Genomic DNA, 14,105 nt, shown 5'->3' with positions numbered 1-14,105 from the left:
TAATTCTAATACAATACCTAGCTACCCATGATTCTCACTTTTTCACATACTCATGCAATCTCTTTAATTCACATCCCATATGCATCGTTATTATTACTTTACTTTGGGGCATTTTTGTCTCCTTTTTATTGCATTTTTTTTATATTTTTGTTTCTTTTATTTTTTTTCTATTATTTTTTTCTACATTTTTTTCACACATTTTTTTTCAAAAGTATATACAAACGTATCAATGCATATAGTTTTATATATTTAATGCATGAGCATGTACCCAATCCCATGATTTTCAACAAAAATACAAATTACACTTTTACCTCAACCAATGTCCCAAGTTTCCCATACCCAAATGATACACACTCTCACTAGCCTAAGCTAAGCAAAGATCCAAATGAAGGACATTTATTATTTTTCACTTAGTGGTAGTGATGTGCTACAATTAAGAACAAAAGGATTAAATAGGCTTAAAATTGGCTAACAATGGTTGATGAAAGGTAAGCTATTTGGGTAAGTGAGCTAAATAAAATGATGGCCTCAATCATATAAATGCATGTATACATGGAATAATGGACATATAGAATCAAACAAATCAAAGATTACAATCATAGAAAGAGAACAATGTACACAAGAATGAAAATAAGTGATTATAAGATGTAACCATACAATTAGGCTCAAAACTCACGTGCTTGTGTTCTTGGCTCAAAAACCATGTTCCAAAATAAATTCTTCAAGCAAGTTCAACAATTTTTTTTTAAACTGATAGGGTGCCCTAAAACAATTTTTCTTGGAAAAGAAATTATCACCCTAACCAAGTAGTCCTAACATAAAAAGAAGTGGTAAAATATGTACAAATTTTAACTATCATGTAACCTATCATGCAATACAACAACTAATCTAATAAAGGCAAAAATAAAAAAATTGGTGTTGAAAAAGAAAATTGTTACCCCTAGAGATCAGTCAAATGACCTCCCCACACTTGAAGATTGCACCATCCTCGGTGCATGCAAAGATGAGCAAGGTAGACGGGTTGCTACAATTGATGAGCTTCTCCATAAGGTTGTGCGGAAAGACTTGTATGTTGCCCCATTTAGAAACTTTTTCCTTTCCCTCTTGGTGGCCAACCTAAAAGAAAAGGAAAAGAAAGAAAATTAAGCCTACAACAAAGATATCAAAGCAAATAGAACATAGGCGGGGGCTAATGCCAAACAAGAGCATGGTTCTCTACTACATAGTAGCTACAACATGTGAGTGAGAAAACAATATAAGCTAAGGCATATTAATTAACACTTGATGCAAGAGTAAAGTCAAAGCATGAAGAGCACTCAAAAGCATCAAATTCAAATAGAAAGAGTGGATCATGAAAGACATGCAAGCTCATATCAATGCACAAAGGATACAAGGATCATCAAAGGTTAAGCATTGAATTAGAAATTTCATTACTGATGCTCACGGATACCATCAATAAGGAATTTCACAAGATTTTTCGCGTTGCAAGTGTAGTCCTCAACCGATAAATAATCTGCGAATCAAATTTATAAGGAATTGGTTGTCACAAGTTCAACCCCAATAAAAGTAACCGAAGTATTCAAACCTCGGGTCATCTCACAAGGAATGGGCAAACATGTGCTTCAACATTGGTTAGAATTCCGGGGTTGCAAGTCATGAGCAAGAAATTAAACTAGGAATCTTAATAAGCGAGTAATCTTGAAATGCAAGAAACTAATTCAAATAACTAAAGCAAGAAGTGAGCAATTCCAAACTAATAAGATGACTTCCAATATAATTCTACTCTAAAACTAAACAAATAACTATAACTGAGACAAAGCAATTAGGATTTTGGGTTTTCAAATATGAATAATAAAAGCAACTCTTGGCTAGACACGGGAATTGGGGTCACTATCCTTGTCTAATAACCATATCTTGACAATTATGAGGAACCAAACTCATTAAGTCTACTTCTATACTTGAAGTATGTTAAATGGTTTAGTCAACATCAACCCATAAGGTCCAACCTAACTACTAATTAACTTTGTAGTAGGCTAGTGTCAATGGCTATCAAATTGACCACTAAGGATTCCTAAATCATCAAATCCATTAGACCCAATGACTCAAGTTTACCCAATTCCCTTGGCCTAGGCCATGAGTAAAGAGAACTACTCCATAATCAAAGGAAACATTTCATCGAACACATGGTAAGCATTGATAAAAGACATATTCAAATTGCAATTAAATTGGAACTAACAAGTACCCACTAACAATTATCAACATGCAATCACTCAAACAACACAATTAATCATGGAAATCATTAATGTAACATTAGCAATTCAAGATTCACAAGATTCATAAAATGGGTATAAAATGACAATTGAATAGAAATCATAAACTAACACAAGATCTAAACAAAAATTATGTTAAGAAATTCAAATTAAGCAATTAAAACTAGTAATTAATAAGATCCAATTCAGAATTCAACAAGGGAAGATCAAATTAAAGCTAGATCTAGAGAGGAACAAGGGTTTCTCTCTCTAGAAGAACAAGAACCAAAAACTAGCTAAAACTTGTGTCTAAGTGTAAAATGATTGATCCCCCTTTCTCCTAGCATCCTTGGGTCTTTTCCATGCAAAACCAGCTTGAATTTGGGCCTCTTGAACCTCAGAAATCGCCAGGCATGATTTTCTTTAATGAGGTCACGTGCAGCTTGTCGCGCGTCCGCGCCATGCGTGCGTGCGCGCCGATTGATTTTGTGATCCACGCGTGCGCGCCCTGTACGCGTGCGCGCTGGTGTGGATTTTCCTAATCTGCGCGGATGCGTCTGTCTTTGCGCGCCGCTTCCAGCTGTCTTCATCCACGCGTGCACGCGAGGTGCACATGCGCGCCCATGCTGAAGTTCCCAAAATCCAAATCTTCATGTTCCTTCTTCTTGTGCATGCTTCCTTTCTCTCTTCTAGGCCATTCTTACCCTATAAATTCTGAAATCACTCAACAAACACGTCACGACATCGAATGGTAATAAAAGAGGATCAAAATATAGCAATTTTAAGGAAAAAGAAGCATGTTTTTCATCATGGAGCAATATTAGGAAGAGAACACAAAACCATGTATTTTTTGTGAATAAGTGTGAAAAATATTGACAAAACCTTCCAAATTCTACACAATATAAACCACAAAATTGGGGTTTATCAAATCTCCCCACACTTAAACGAAGCATGTCCTCATGCTTAAAATAAAAAGACCAAAGATCATGGTAAGAAAGGGTTTATAAAATGCAAATTTCCTAAATGAATGCATGCAACTAATGTAAAATCATCTACCTACTTGGTCAAGGATAAATCTATCCTCCAAGAACACATATGAGCATACGGGGTGAAAGTGATATGTAGTTCATAAATCCTACCAATTCGAACATCACTATGAAGTGCATATAACTTGCTAGATGAATGCTTGTGAAATTCGGGAACAAGGAGTTGAGCATCGAACCCTCACCGGAAGTGTATCCGCTCTATTCGCTCAAGTGTATAGGGTTCGTCACTCAATCCTCCCCTAATCATGCTTTCCAAGATTTGTCTTTCATCTAACAATCAACAATTACTTAATGCATGCTTACAAGTATCATGAGGTCTTATTCATGGGTTGTAATGGGGCTAGGGTGAAGGTAAGGATGTATATGGTCAAGTGAGCTTAAAATTTGAATCCTTGATTAACCTAAGATCCCACTAGACACATAGAACAACCTATACAACTATAATATAATACCTAGCTACCCATGGGTTTTACTTTTTGCATACCCATGCATTCTCTTCAATTCACATCCCATATGCATTGTTATTAATACTTTGTCTTGGGGCATTTTTGTCCCCTTTCATTGCTTTCTCTTTTTTTTTTTTCTATTTTTGTTTCTTCTATATATGTATTTTTTCTATTTCTTTTTCTTACATACTCATATATACACATAAAAAATTTTTTTTTTGGTCCCAAGAACATGTACAAAAGTTTCAATGCATATGGTTCAATCATTCAATACATGAGTATGTTCCCAAATCCCAAGATTTTCAATTACAATTACAAATACACCTCTTTACATCTACCCGAGTTTCCAAGTACACCCTCCCATTTGAACGATGCATACCTTCACTTACCTAAGCTAATCAAGGATCCAAATCTAGGGACATCCATTATTTTTCACTTAGGGTTGTTGATGTGCTCTATTTAGATCAAAAAGGGTTTATCATGGGCTCAAAATTGGTTAACAATGGTAGAAAAAGGGTTAAGGCCATTTGGGAGAAGTGACTATTGAAATGATGGCCTCAATCATGTAAATGCATTCATACACAAAGTAATGGACATATAGAATTAGACAAAGCAAGGATTACAATCATAGAGAGAGAGTAATGCACACAAGAATGGGAAATAGTGGTTAGAAGATATAACCACACAATAGGCTCAAAACTTACATGCTTGTGTTCTTAGCTCAATCACTATGTTCCAAAATACATTCTCGAAGCAAGTTTACCGCAAATTGTTTTTTCAAAATTGGTAGGGTACCCCGAAATTACAGTTTCTTGGGAAAGAAGTCATTATTTTGACCAAGTAACTCTATAGGAACTAACTATCATGCAAGGAGTATTTACAAGCAAGACTAACTACACATGCAATGTACTAACTACTAAGCAAAAGATAAATCCATGGGTATTGAAAGGAAGAGATTGTTACCCATGGAGATCGGTCGAACGACCTCCCCACACTTAGAATTTAGCACGGTCCTCCGTGCCACCAACAATGCGCAAGGGACAGTCGAGACCGGAACCTTCACTACCCCCTTCATCAGAGCTCCCATCACTTAGGTTTGAGGTGGATGTGAATATTTTGGGTTCCTCCATGCTAGGGGTAACATAACGCAGAAGCTTCTTGATGTAAGTGTATCGGCGTTGGTTGCGCCACTCATATCTATCAATCTTCTGGTGTAGATCTTCTATCCTTTGATGGGTGGATCTTTGCCGTAGTTGTGACGATGAGGTGGAAGGAATAGTAGATGGAAGGGCTATGTCAAGGCTTGTGTTGTTCATGGGAAGATGTAAGTATTTTCCACTTGGGACCACATCGCCCTTAGCCGGAATTATAGCCTTTGTATCCATGTCTTCCCAAGGAACACCCGTAGCAGATCAGATACCAATGCTGGAAATGGCAAATTACCACGGGCGTGGACTTGACCCATCGCTTGCTTAACAAGAGGCGGAATGTTCACTGATTTTTCTGTGAGAACACACCAAACAAGCAAGGCGAGATCCGCCGTGAAGGACGACTTGTGGGTGCTAGGTAGCACATAGTGGGATAGGATCTAGGCCCAAGCTCTAGCTTCTACAGTGAGGAAACGTGCGTCAATGCACTTGGGCCTCATCCGGAGTCGACCATGGGTCCAAAATGTCTCTGGTTCAGCAATGACTCGGAGGATCGAGTCCCAATCAAATCCAAACTTTTCTCGCTGACGTAAGACCTCTTGGTAGCCATCCATGTCACTTGGTACTGGTAAGACATTAAGCACATGTTGAATAGCCTCTTCTAAAACTGAGACTTGCTTCCGGCGCATGTATACCGATTGAAGAGAGGGAAGATGGTAGTTAGTGTAGAATTCTACCACCCATGAGAGGTTGACCTCCTGTGGTTTTCTCAGAAGAAACTCCCATCCTCGCCATTCAATGCGGGGTAGAATACAAGGAGCAACCTTGTCCGGCGGGGCGAGTAGATGTTCAGCATGATAGTTCCTTTCAACCATGGCTGGAAACACAAGTTCACAGAAGCGGTTGGGGAACCTTGAATAATCCCTTGCCGGTTTGCTCTTCTCTATTTCATCAATAGGAGCAGGTGCCTTCGCCTTTAGGGGTGGCAGTGGGGCGGGTAGGGGCGGGTTTTTACCCTACCCGACCCCGCCCCGCCGTCCCGTCACTCAAGTACTACCCGCCCCGCCACAACCCGCAGGTAGTAAATTGCAGTACCCGAACCCGCCCCTGCGGGTACCCGCCCCACCCCTACCCGCCCCTATAAAAATTAAATATTTTAATTTTTACATATTCATATCTAAATTAAGACAAAAACTTAAAATTCATAGATAAATTAAAATACAAACATAAAAATTCATACAATGTCATTAGCTCAAATAACTTGAAATAAAAAAAAGTGTTAGATCACTCCAAATTTAACACCATAATAAAGAAATTATAATATTAGATATAAAAAAAATCTTCAACACTTATTCTTGATCACTTTCAATCATCATCATTAAAAGTTTGCAAATCAAGATTTAAACCTGAAAATCAAAAGATATAACAATTAACAAATTAAAATCATATCATAAATGCATAAAGATCAGAATGCATAAATGAAAAATCAGAATGCATAACAAGTTCTGCCACTTATTTTATGCAGATATTGGATGCTATTAAATCAACTGTTGGCTACTGATGAGCTTAATCACAATCTTTCAACCATCTATGTGATCTTGAATTCACATGATCATCATAATGATCATGTTTGGGACAAAATGGATTTGTATAATGCATTGCAGACCATGGAAATCTGGAGATTAAGTTAATGAATGAAACTTGAAAATCAATAACCATACATTCACTTATTAGGCCCATCCTTGCAGTTCTATATATAATAGGATTGTAACACATGAAATATTTAGATGAGAATGTGAGAATACATGCTAAGCCAATTGAATTAAATTAGATAACTGCAAACAAATTCTTTTTCTGTTTGTATATGTCTATAGCTTATTCCCTGTTTCTTGATTTCATCATAATTCAGAACACTGCCGCACATTATGGATTCCCCACAGAAACTGAAATTGCTTGATTGGAAATTGAAAATATCTTCACATCGTGAGGACGATTCACAGAATTCACATCATGTTGTACAGGATACGGAGTCATGGAAAAATGAAAGCCACCTTGTCCATTGTGATTGAAAGATTTCTAAATAGTAAGAACAAACAATCAACGGAAGGAAGGGAAAAGAACATGTCATTGGTTTACTTATTGAAGGTTAGATCATTGTGGTGAAGTCAATTTATCACAAGGGAAGTTAGAATTTGGATGTTGAGCAAAACACAAGACATTGGGGGCGGAAAAACATCAAGCTAAGTTCAGATTTAAAGTGAAGTGAAGTTCATTTCATATACCAGATATAGTAAATAAGCAGAATGAAAACATTTGTTCTCTTCAAGTACAAAGTTGACTTTAAAATAGAACTAAAACTCTAGAAGATTAAATATTGAACTAACTTGTCAATTTCGGAGGAATCTAGAGAAAGTGAGAGAGATGGTAGGTAGTGTGAAACCTGAAGTTCAGGAGCAGGGAACTTTAGAGTGGAATCAAAAGGCTTCTCATCTTGAGAAACCCTAAAAGACATCAAGTGTGGAACAGCAGAGACTTTACTTGAGAAAAGCCACTGAGCAGTAGAGCCCTTGGTGAAGCCTACAATACAAATTAGAGACTCAATTTCCCACTCAACACTCAGATCATAGAGTTTCACAACTTGGAATCTATTAATTACCATATGTCTACCTACTTGTTTATTAGAAATACCTAATCAACAAATTGGCATTACTAATTTTTGTAATAATAAAAAAATTCAGAACACTGCCGCACATTAGTAATTCTGCTAATTTCAAATGCCCAATTCTCTCCATAATTAGAACACCTTGGGTATATTCCCTTTCATAAACCAAATCACTCTAATCTTGAAGGGTCCATTCAGTACTCAATGACAATTGCAAAATCAGATTAAAATCAAAATTCAAAATGCATAAAAATGATAAATCAAAACTAAACATGCACTTCTTATTAGTCAAAAATATTGTTATCAAAACTAAATATGCACTTCTTATCAATGAAAACAACTTTAATTTTTCAAATCTAGTAGAGCATGCCTGTGGGATGGCAAATTTGCAAAGACAGAGGGGCTCAAAGACTTACCGGCGGTCAGAGACAGAGAAAAGGGGCTCTGGTGACAGGCTCACATGCAACAGCGACAGACAAGCTCACAGCGACGGCGACCAAGCGATGAATCTGTGGAAGAACAAGAGAAGAACTTAGATCTCACAACGATGGAGAGACAGAGAGCACGAGAGAGCGAGAGAGAGAGAGAGAGAGAGAGAGAGAGAGAGAGAGAGAGAGAGAGAGAGAGAGAGAGAGGAACTTACGGAGCTGTGCGAGCTGAGCAGTGAGGGCGAGGAGTTGTGCGGCTGAGCAGCGACGGGCCGACGGCAGGCGGGAGGTGAGCAGCGACAGCAAGGAACAATGAGACCAAGTGGTGATGCCAAGGAATTGCGATGACGGCAAGGAGCTGCGGAGCGACGGCGCAATGGCGGGCATGGAATGAGAGGCTGAGCTGAAGAGCAAAGAGCTTTGGTTCTATGACTATGAGGAAGAAGACGACCAACTAGGGATTTGGGGACTTGGGGTCTGATCTCTGATGGTTCGTGGACTGGAGGCAACCTTGATCTCATAAAAACATATATATATATATATATATATATATATATATATATATATTAAGTACTCCGGGGCGGGTTTACCCTAACCCCGACCCCGCCCCGCCCCGCTACACTACCCGCCCCGATCAAAACCTGCCCCGCCCTCGGGTCGGGTTTAAACCCGCCCCGAACGGGTAGGGGCGGGTCGGGTACCCGCGGGTTTGGGTACTCCTGCCACCCCTATTCGCCTTCTTAGATAGGGGTTTGGCTCCTAATGAAGAGTGCGCTTAGAGTTTGACCTTTGGGGTGTCCTCTTTGTGGCTGGTTTCCTTGAAGCTTTCTCCTTGCCTTTCTTGGTGGCCATCCTGAAAAAGGACGGAAAAAAAAGAAAGCATTAAACCCAAAGAATCATCTCAACAAAATGTGCAAGTGAAAGATAGTGCCCAAAAAAAATATTGCAACAAAGTAATCATAGAGACGTGGGTCACAACACTTAGCATGGGATGCAAGAGGGAGTAAAGCATGCAATATAGCATGAGAAGAATTAGCTCAAGCATCCATAACAAAGAGCAAGTCATGTTCAATGAGTATCTAATTAGCAAGTAATAGGCAAAGTGGATTCAATGCACTTAGAAGAGAGTAAGTGAATGAGGAGGAAGCACCAAATTGAAGATATATGACTAGAACAAACCAAAATGGCATATGTGCATTTCCTCGAACACTTGGCGTGCAGTTAACAAGTAATGAGCAATTATGAGATACTCAACTAATTAGAAGCTCAAAATGAAATATCAATCATCACACAACATCACTTACTGACAAAGATAATGAAAAACAATCAAGAAGATCTATAAAGCAAATGAAAACTCAAATTCAACATCCATGGAAAAGCAAGAAGAAGGAAAAAGTAAACAAACAAAAAGTAAGTAGTATAAGCATGCAACTAAAAGAGAAAATAAGTGAATTAACAAGAAACATCTAACTAGAAAAGGAGGATATGCAAAGAAAGTAAGAGAAGAGATATAGGAGAAGTAAAACCTTGAGAAGTGTAAAAGAATCAAGGTAGAATTTTCTTATTGTGAAAATGAGAAAGAGATAGAAGAGATGTAGGGCCATCGGAAGTGGTGGTGGTCACCGGTAAGTAGCCGGAGACGGTGGTGGTAGATTGTGGAAGAGAAAGAAGAGAAGAGAGGTAATGGAGAAGGAAGAAGAAAGAAATAAGAAATAGGGTGGAAGGGGGACAGAACAAGGCGCGCCAGCTTTAAAATTGGTTTACGCGATCGACGCGCGCGAGCACGGTATGCTAGCGCGTCGGTGAAGGTGGAGCGAGGGACGCGTACGCGTGAATACAGTTGGGCCCCTGGCACAGAATTGGCACAAACTAGGCCTAACTCTCGGTTTTCTTGTACCAGAATTGGCATGCAGCACAGGCGCGCGGACGCACACAGTGCGCGGACGCGTGCCTGATGGGGTTGACTACCGGCGCGGATGCGCGCAGTGTGCGGGCGCGTTGGTGTGGGCACAGACTAGGCACAATTATGGCACAACTCTCTGGTTTTTGTACCAGGGAGTTCATATTATGCCATCGGCGCGCGCGCGCATAGTGCGCTTGCGCGTCGATGGCCAAGTTGCGAGGGGGTGCGCAGGCGGCATGCACGCTGGCGTGTGGGTGCCTGGCACGAAATGTGCACAAGGTGGGCATGAGTCTCGAGTGTTTGGCCCAGGAGTAAAAAATGCACCACCGGCGCGCGCACGCATAGTGCGCTTGCGCGTGGATGCCTTTTCCCCCTTCTTTTTTTTAAACAACATAGAAAGAGCTATCCTAACATATTCTTGGCAGGTGTTTAAGCTAGTAGTCAAGAAAACACTCACAAATTCATGTACTATTTAAAACATAGCATTCTCTCTAATTCAACAATTCATCCAGACCAAAATGATGAAATCTATCTAAATATCCTAGTCATCCAACAAGAACAATAAAACTAGCATTCCTGAGCAATCAACAACATCAAGAAGTCACAAAATTCACAAGAATCTAAAGCTAAAAAGAAGACGGTATACACAAGGAAAATCTTACCATGGTGGGGTGCCTCCCACCAAGCACTTTTCTTTAACGTCCTTAAGTTGGATGGTCCTTTGCTTAAGCTTCCTCTCCCTTTGGTGCATCCTCAAGTAGGAGCACTTCCACTTCTCTTGGTGACTTGTAGCCATGGTACTTCTTCACTCTATGTCCATTCACTTTGAAAGTTGTGTCACTTTGAGGGTTAAATAATTCTACCACTCCATAAGACTTTATCTCTTTCACCTTGAAGGGTCCTTCCCATCTAGAACGGAGCTTGCCAGGCATAAATCACAGCCTCGAGTTGTAGAGGAGAACCTCATCACCTTCTTGAAAATCCTTCCTTCGGATGTGGTGATCGTGAAAGGCTTTAGTCTTCTCCTTGTATATCCGGGCATTCTCATTTGCCTCCATCCTCAAGCACTCGAGCTCCTCTAGTTGTAATTTCCTGGCCACACCCGCCTTGGTGAAATCCATGTTGCACTGCTTTACCGCCCAATAGGCTCTATGCTCAATTTCCACCGGAAGGTAGCATGCCTTACCATAGACGATCCGGAAGGGACTCATCCCTAACGGAGTCTTGTAGGCCGTCCTATACGCCCATAGTGCATCTCCGAACCGGAAGCTCCAATCCTTCCTTTGTGGATTTACCACTTTCTCCAAGATTCTCTTAATCTCCCGGTTGGACACTTCCGCTTGTCCGTTGGTCTGTGGGTGATAAGCAATGGCAACCTTATACAATACCCCATAGCTCTTGAGTAGTGCCTCTACTTTTCTGTTACAAAAGTGGGATCATTGGTCGCTCACGATTGCTCATGGTGACCCATAACGGCATACAATGTGATTTCTAATAAAAGAAATGACGGTATTGGCATCGTCAAGGCGGGTAGGTATTGCTTCTACCCACTTTGACACGTAGTCAACCACTAACAGAATATATAGATACCCACTTGAGTTGGGAAACGGTCCCATAAAGTCAATACCCCGTATATCAAATATCTCACAAAACAACATAGGTTGCTGAGGCATCTCATCCCTTTGGGACATGTTTCCCGACTTCTGACACTGATGGCAAGACACACAGAACCGGTTAGCATCCTTGAATAAAGTTGGCCACCAGAATCCACAATCCAACACCTTTTTAGCTGTCTTTTGTGGGCCAAAGTGGCCACCACATTCGGACGAATGGCAAGCTTCAAGAATAAGTTGAATTTTAGATTCTGGCACACATCTCCGAATTACTTGGTCCACGCCCCTCTTCCACATGTGAGGGTCATCCCAAATGTAGTATTTGGAGTCACTCCTCAACTTGTCCCTTTGGTTTTTAGAAAAGTTGGGAGGGAAGATTTTCGCAACCAAGTAGTTCGCCATTGGGGCAAACCAAGGGAAGCTATCCGACACAGCATGCAAACTATCCAATGGGAATGAGTCATTGATCGGAAATGGGTCAAATTTTAAATTCTCAAAGCGGCTTAAATGATCCGCAACTAAGTTTTGAGACCCACTCCGGTCCCTAATCTCAATGTCAAATTCTTGCAAAAGCAAGATCCAACGTATGAGTCTAGGTTTTGACTCATTCTTTGTCAATAAGTACTTTAAAGCTGCATGATCCGTGTATACCACTATCTTGGACCCTAGAAAATAAGATCTAAATTTATCTAAAGCATGAACAATGGCTAGGAGTTCCTTTTCCGTAGTGCTATAGTTAGATTGTGCTGCATCCAGTGTTTTAGAAGAGTAAGCAATGACATAAGGGAGTTTACCATCACGCTGTGCAAGTGCAGCACCTACTGCATGGTTTGACGCATCACACATTATCTCGAATGGCAGCGTCCAGTTGGGGTCTCGCACAATCGGTGCCGTGGTGAGAACTCTCCTTAACTCTTCAAACGCTTTCACACATGCACTGTCAAACTCAAAGTCCACATCCTTTTGGAGTAGGCGCGACAATGGCAAAGCAATTTTGCTGAAATCTTTGATAAAGCACCTGTAGAATCCTGCATGTCCCAAAAATGAGCGGACCTCTCTCACAGATGAGGAGTGAGGTAAAGTGGTGATAACATCGACCTTAGCCGGGTCTACAGAAATGCTGATGAGCGGATATTTTATACGTTTTGGGGATAATTTCATATAGTTTTGAGTATGTTTTAGTTCGTTTTTAGTTTATTTCCAGTAGTTTTTAGGAAAAATTCATGTTTCTGGACTTTACTATGAGTTGTGTGTTTTTCTGTAATTTCAGGTATTTTTCTGGCTGAAATTGAAGGAGCTGAGCAAAAATCTGATTCAGGCTGAAAAAGGACTGCTGATGCTGTTGGATTCTGACCTCCCTGCACTCAAAGTGGATTTTCTGGAGCTACAGAACTCGAAATGGCGTGCTTCCAATTGCGTTGGAAAGTAGACATCCAGGGCTTTCCAGCAATATATAATAGTCCATACTTTGCACAAGAATTGACGACGTAAACTGGCGTTCAACGCCAGCCTTCTGCCCAAATCTGGCGTCCAGCGCCAGAAAAGGATAAAAAACTGGAGTTGAACGCCCAAACTGGCACAAAAACTGGCGTTCAACTCCACAAATGGCCTCTGCACGTGAATTGCTTAAAGTCTCAGCCCCAGCACACCAAGTGGGCCCCAGAAGTGGATCTCTGCATCATCCATCATAGTCCACTCATATTTTGTAACCCTAGGCTACTGGTTTAGTATTTAAACAACTTTTAGAGACTTATTTTGTATCTCATGACATTTCAGATCTAAACTTTGTATTCTCTGACGGCATGAGTCTCTAAACCCCATTGTTGGGGGGTGAGGAGCTCTGCTGTGTCTCAATGAATTAATGCAAGTATTCCTGTTTTCCATTCAAACACGCCTGTTCCTATCTAAGATGTTCATTCGCACTTAACTGTGATGAAGGTGATGATCTGTGACATTCATCACCTTCCTCAAACCATGAACGTGTGCCTGACAACCACCTCCGTTCTATATCCGACTGAATGAGTATCTCTTAGATTCCTTAATCAGAATCTCCGTGGTATAAGCTAGAACTGATGGCGGCATTCATGAGAATCCGGAAAGTCTAAACCTTGTCTGTGGTATTCCGAGTAGGATTCAATGATTGAATGACTGTGACGAGCTTCAAACTCCTGAAGGCTGGGCGTTAGTGACAGACGCAAAAGGATAGTAAATCCTATTCCAACCGGATCGAGAACCAACCGGTGATTAGCCGTGCTGTGACAGAGCGCGTGAGCGTAGTTTTCACTGGAATGATGGAAGGTAGCCATTGACAACGGTGATCCCCCAACACACAGCTTGCCATAGGAGGACATGCGTGCGTGAATCAGAAGACAGAGGAAAGCAGAGATTCAGAAGACAAAGCATCTCCAAAACTCCAACATATTCTCCATTACTGCACAACAAGTAACTTTTATTTTATGCTCTACTGGTTATTCACAATTCAATTGATAAACATAATTGACTTCCTGACTAAGATTTACAAGATAGCCATAGATTGCTTCAAACCAACAATCTCCGTGGGATTCGACCCTTACTCACGTAAGGTATTACTTGGACGACCCAGTGCACTTG

The sequence above is a fragment of the Arachis hypogaea genome, chromosome 16, assembly GCF_003086295.3.
Source record: "Arachis hypogaea cultivar Tifrunner chromosome 16, arahy.Tifrunner.gnm2.J5K5, whole genome shotgun sequence".
Taxonomy (NCBI): domain Eukaryota; kingdom Viridiplantae; phylum Streptophyta; class Magnoliopsida; order Fabales; family Fabaceae; genus Arachis; species Arachis hypogaea.
This window is presented reverse-complemented; position numbering follows the sequence as displayed.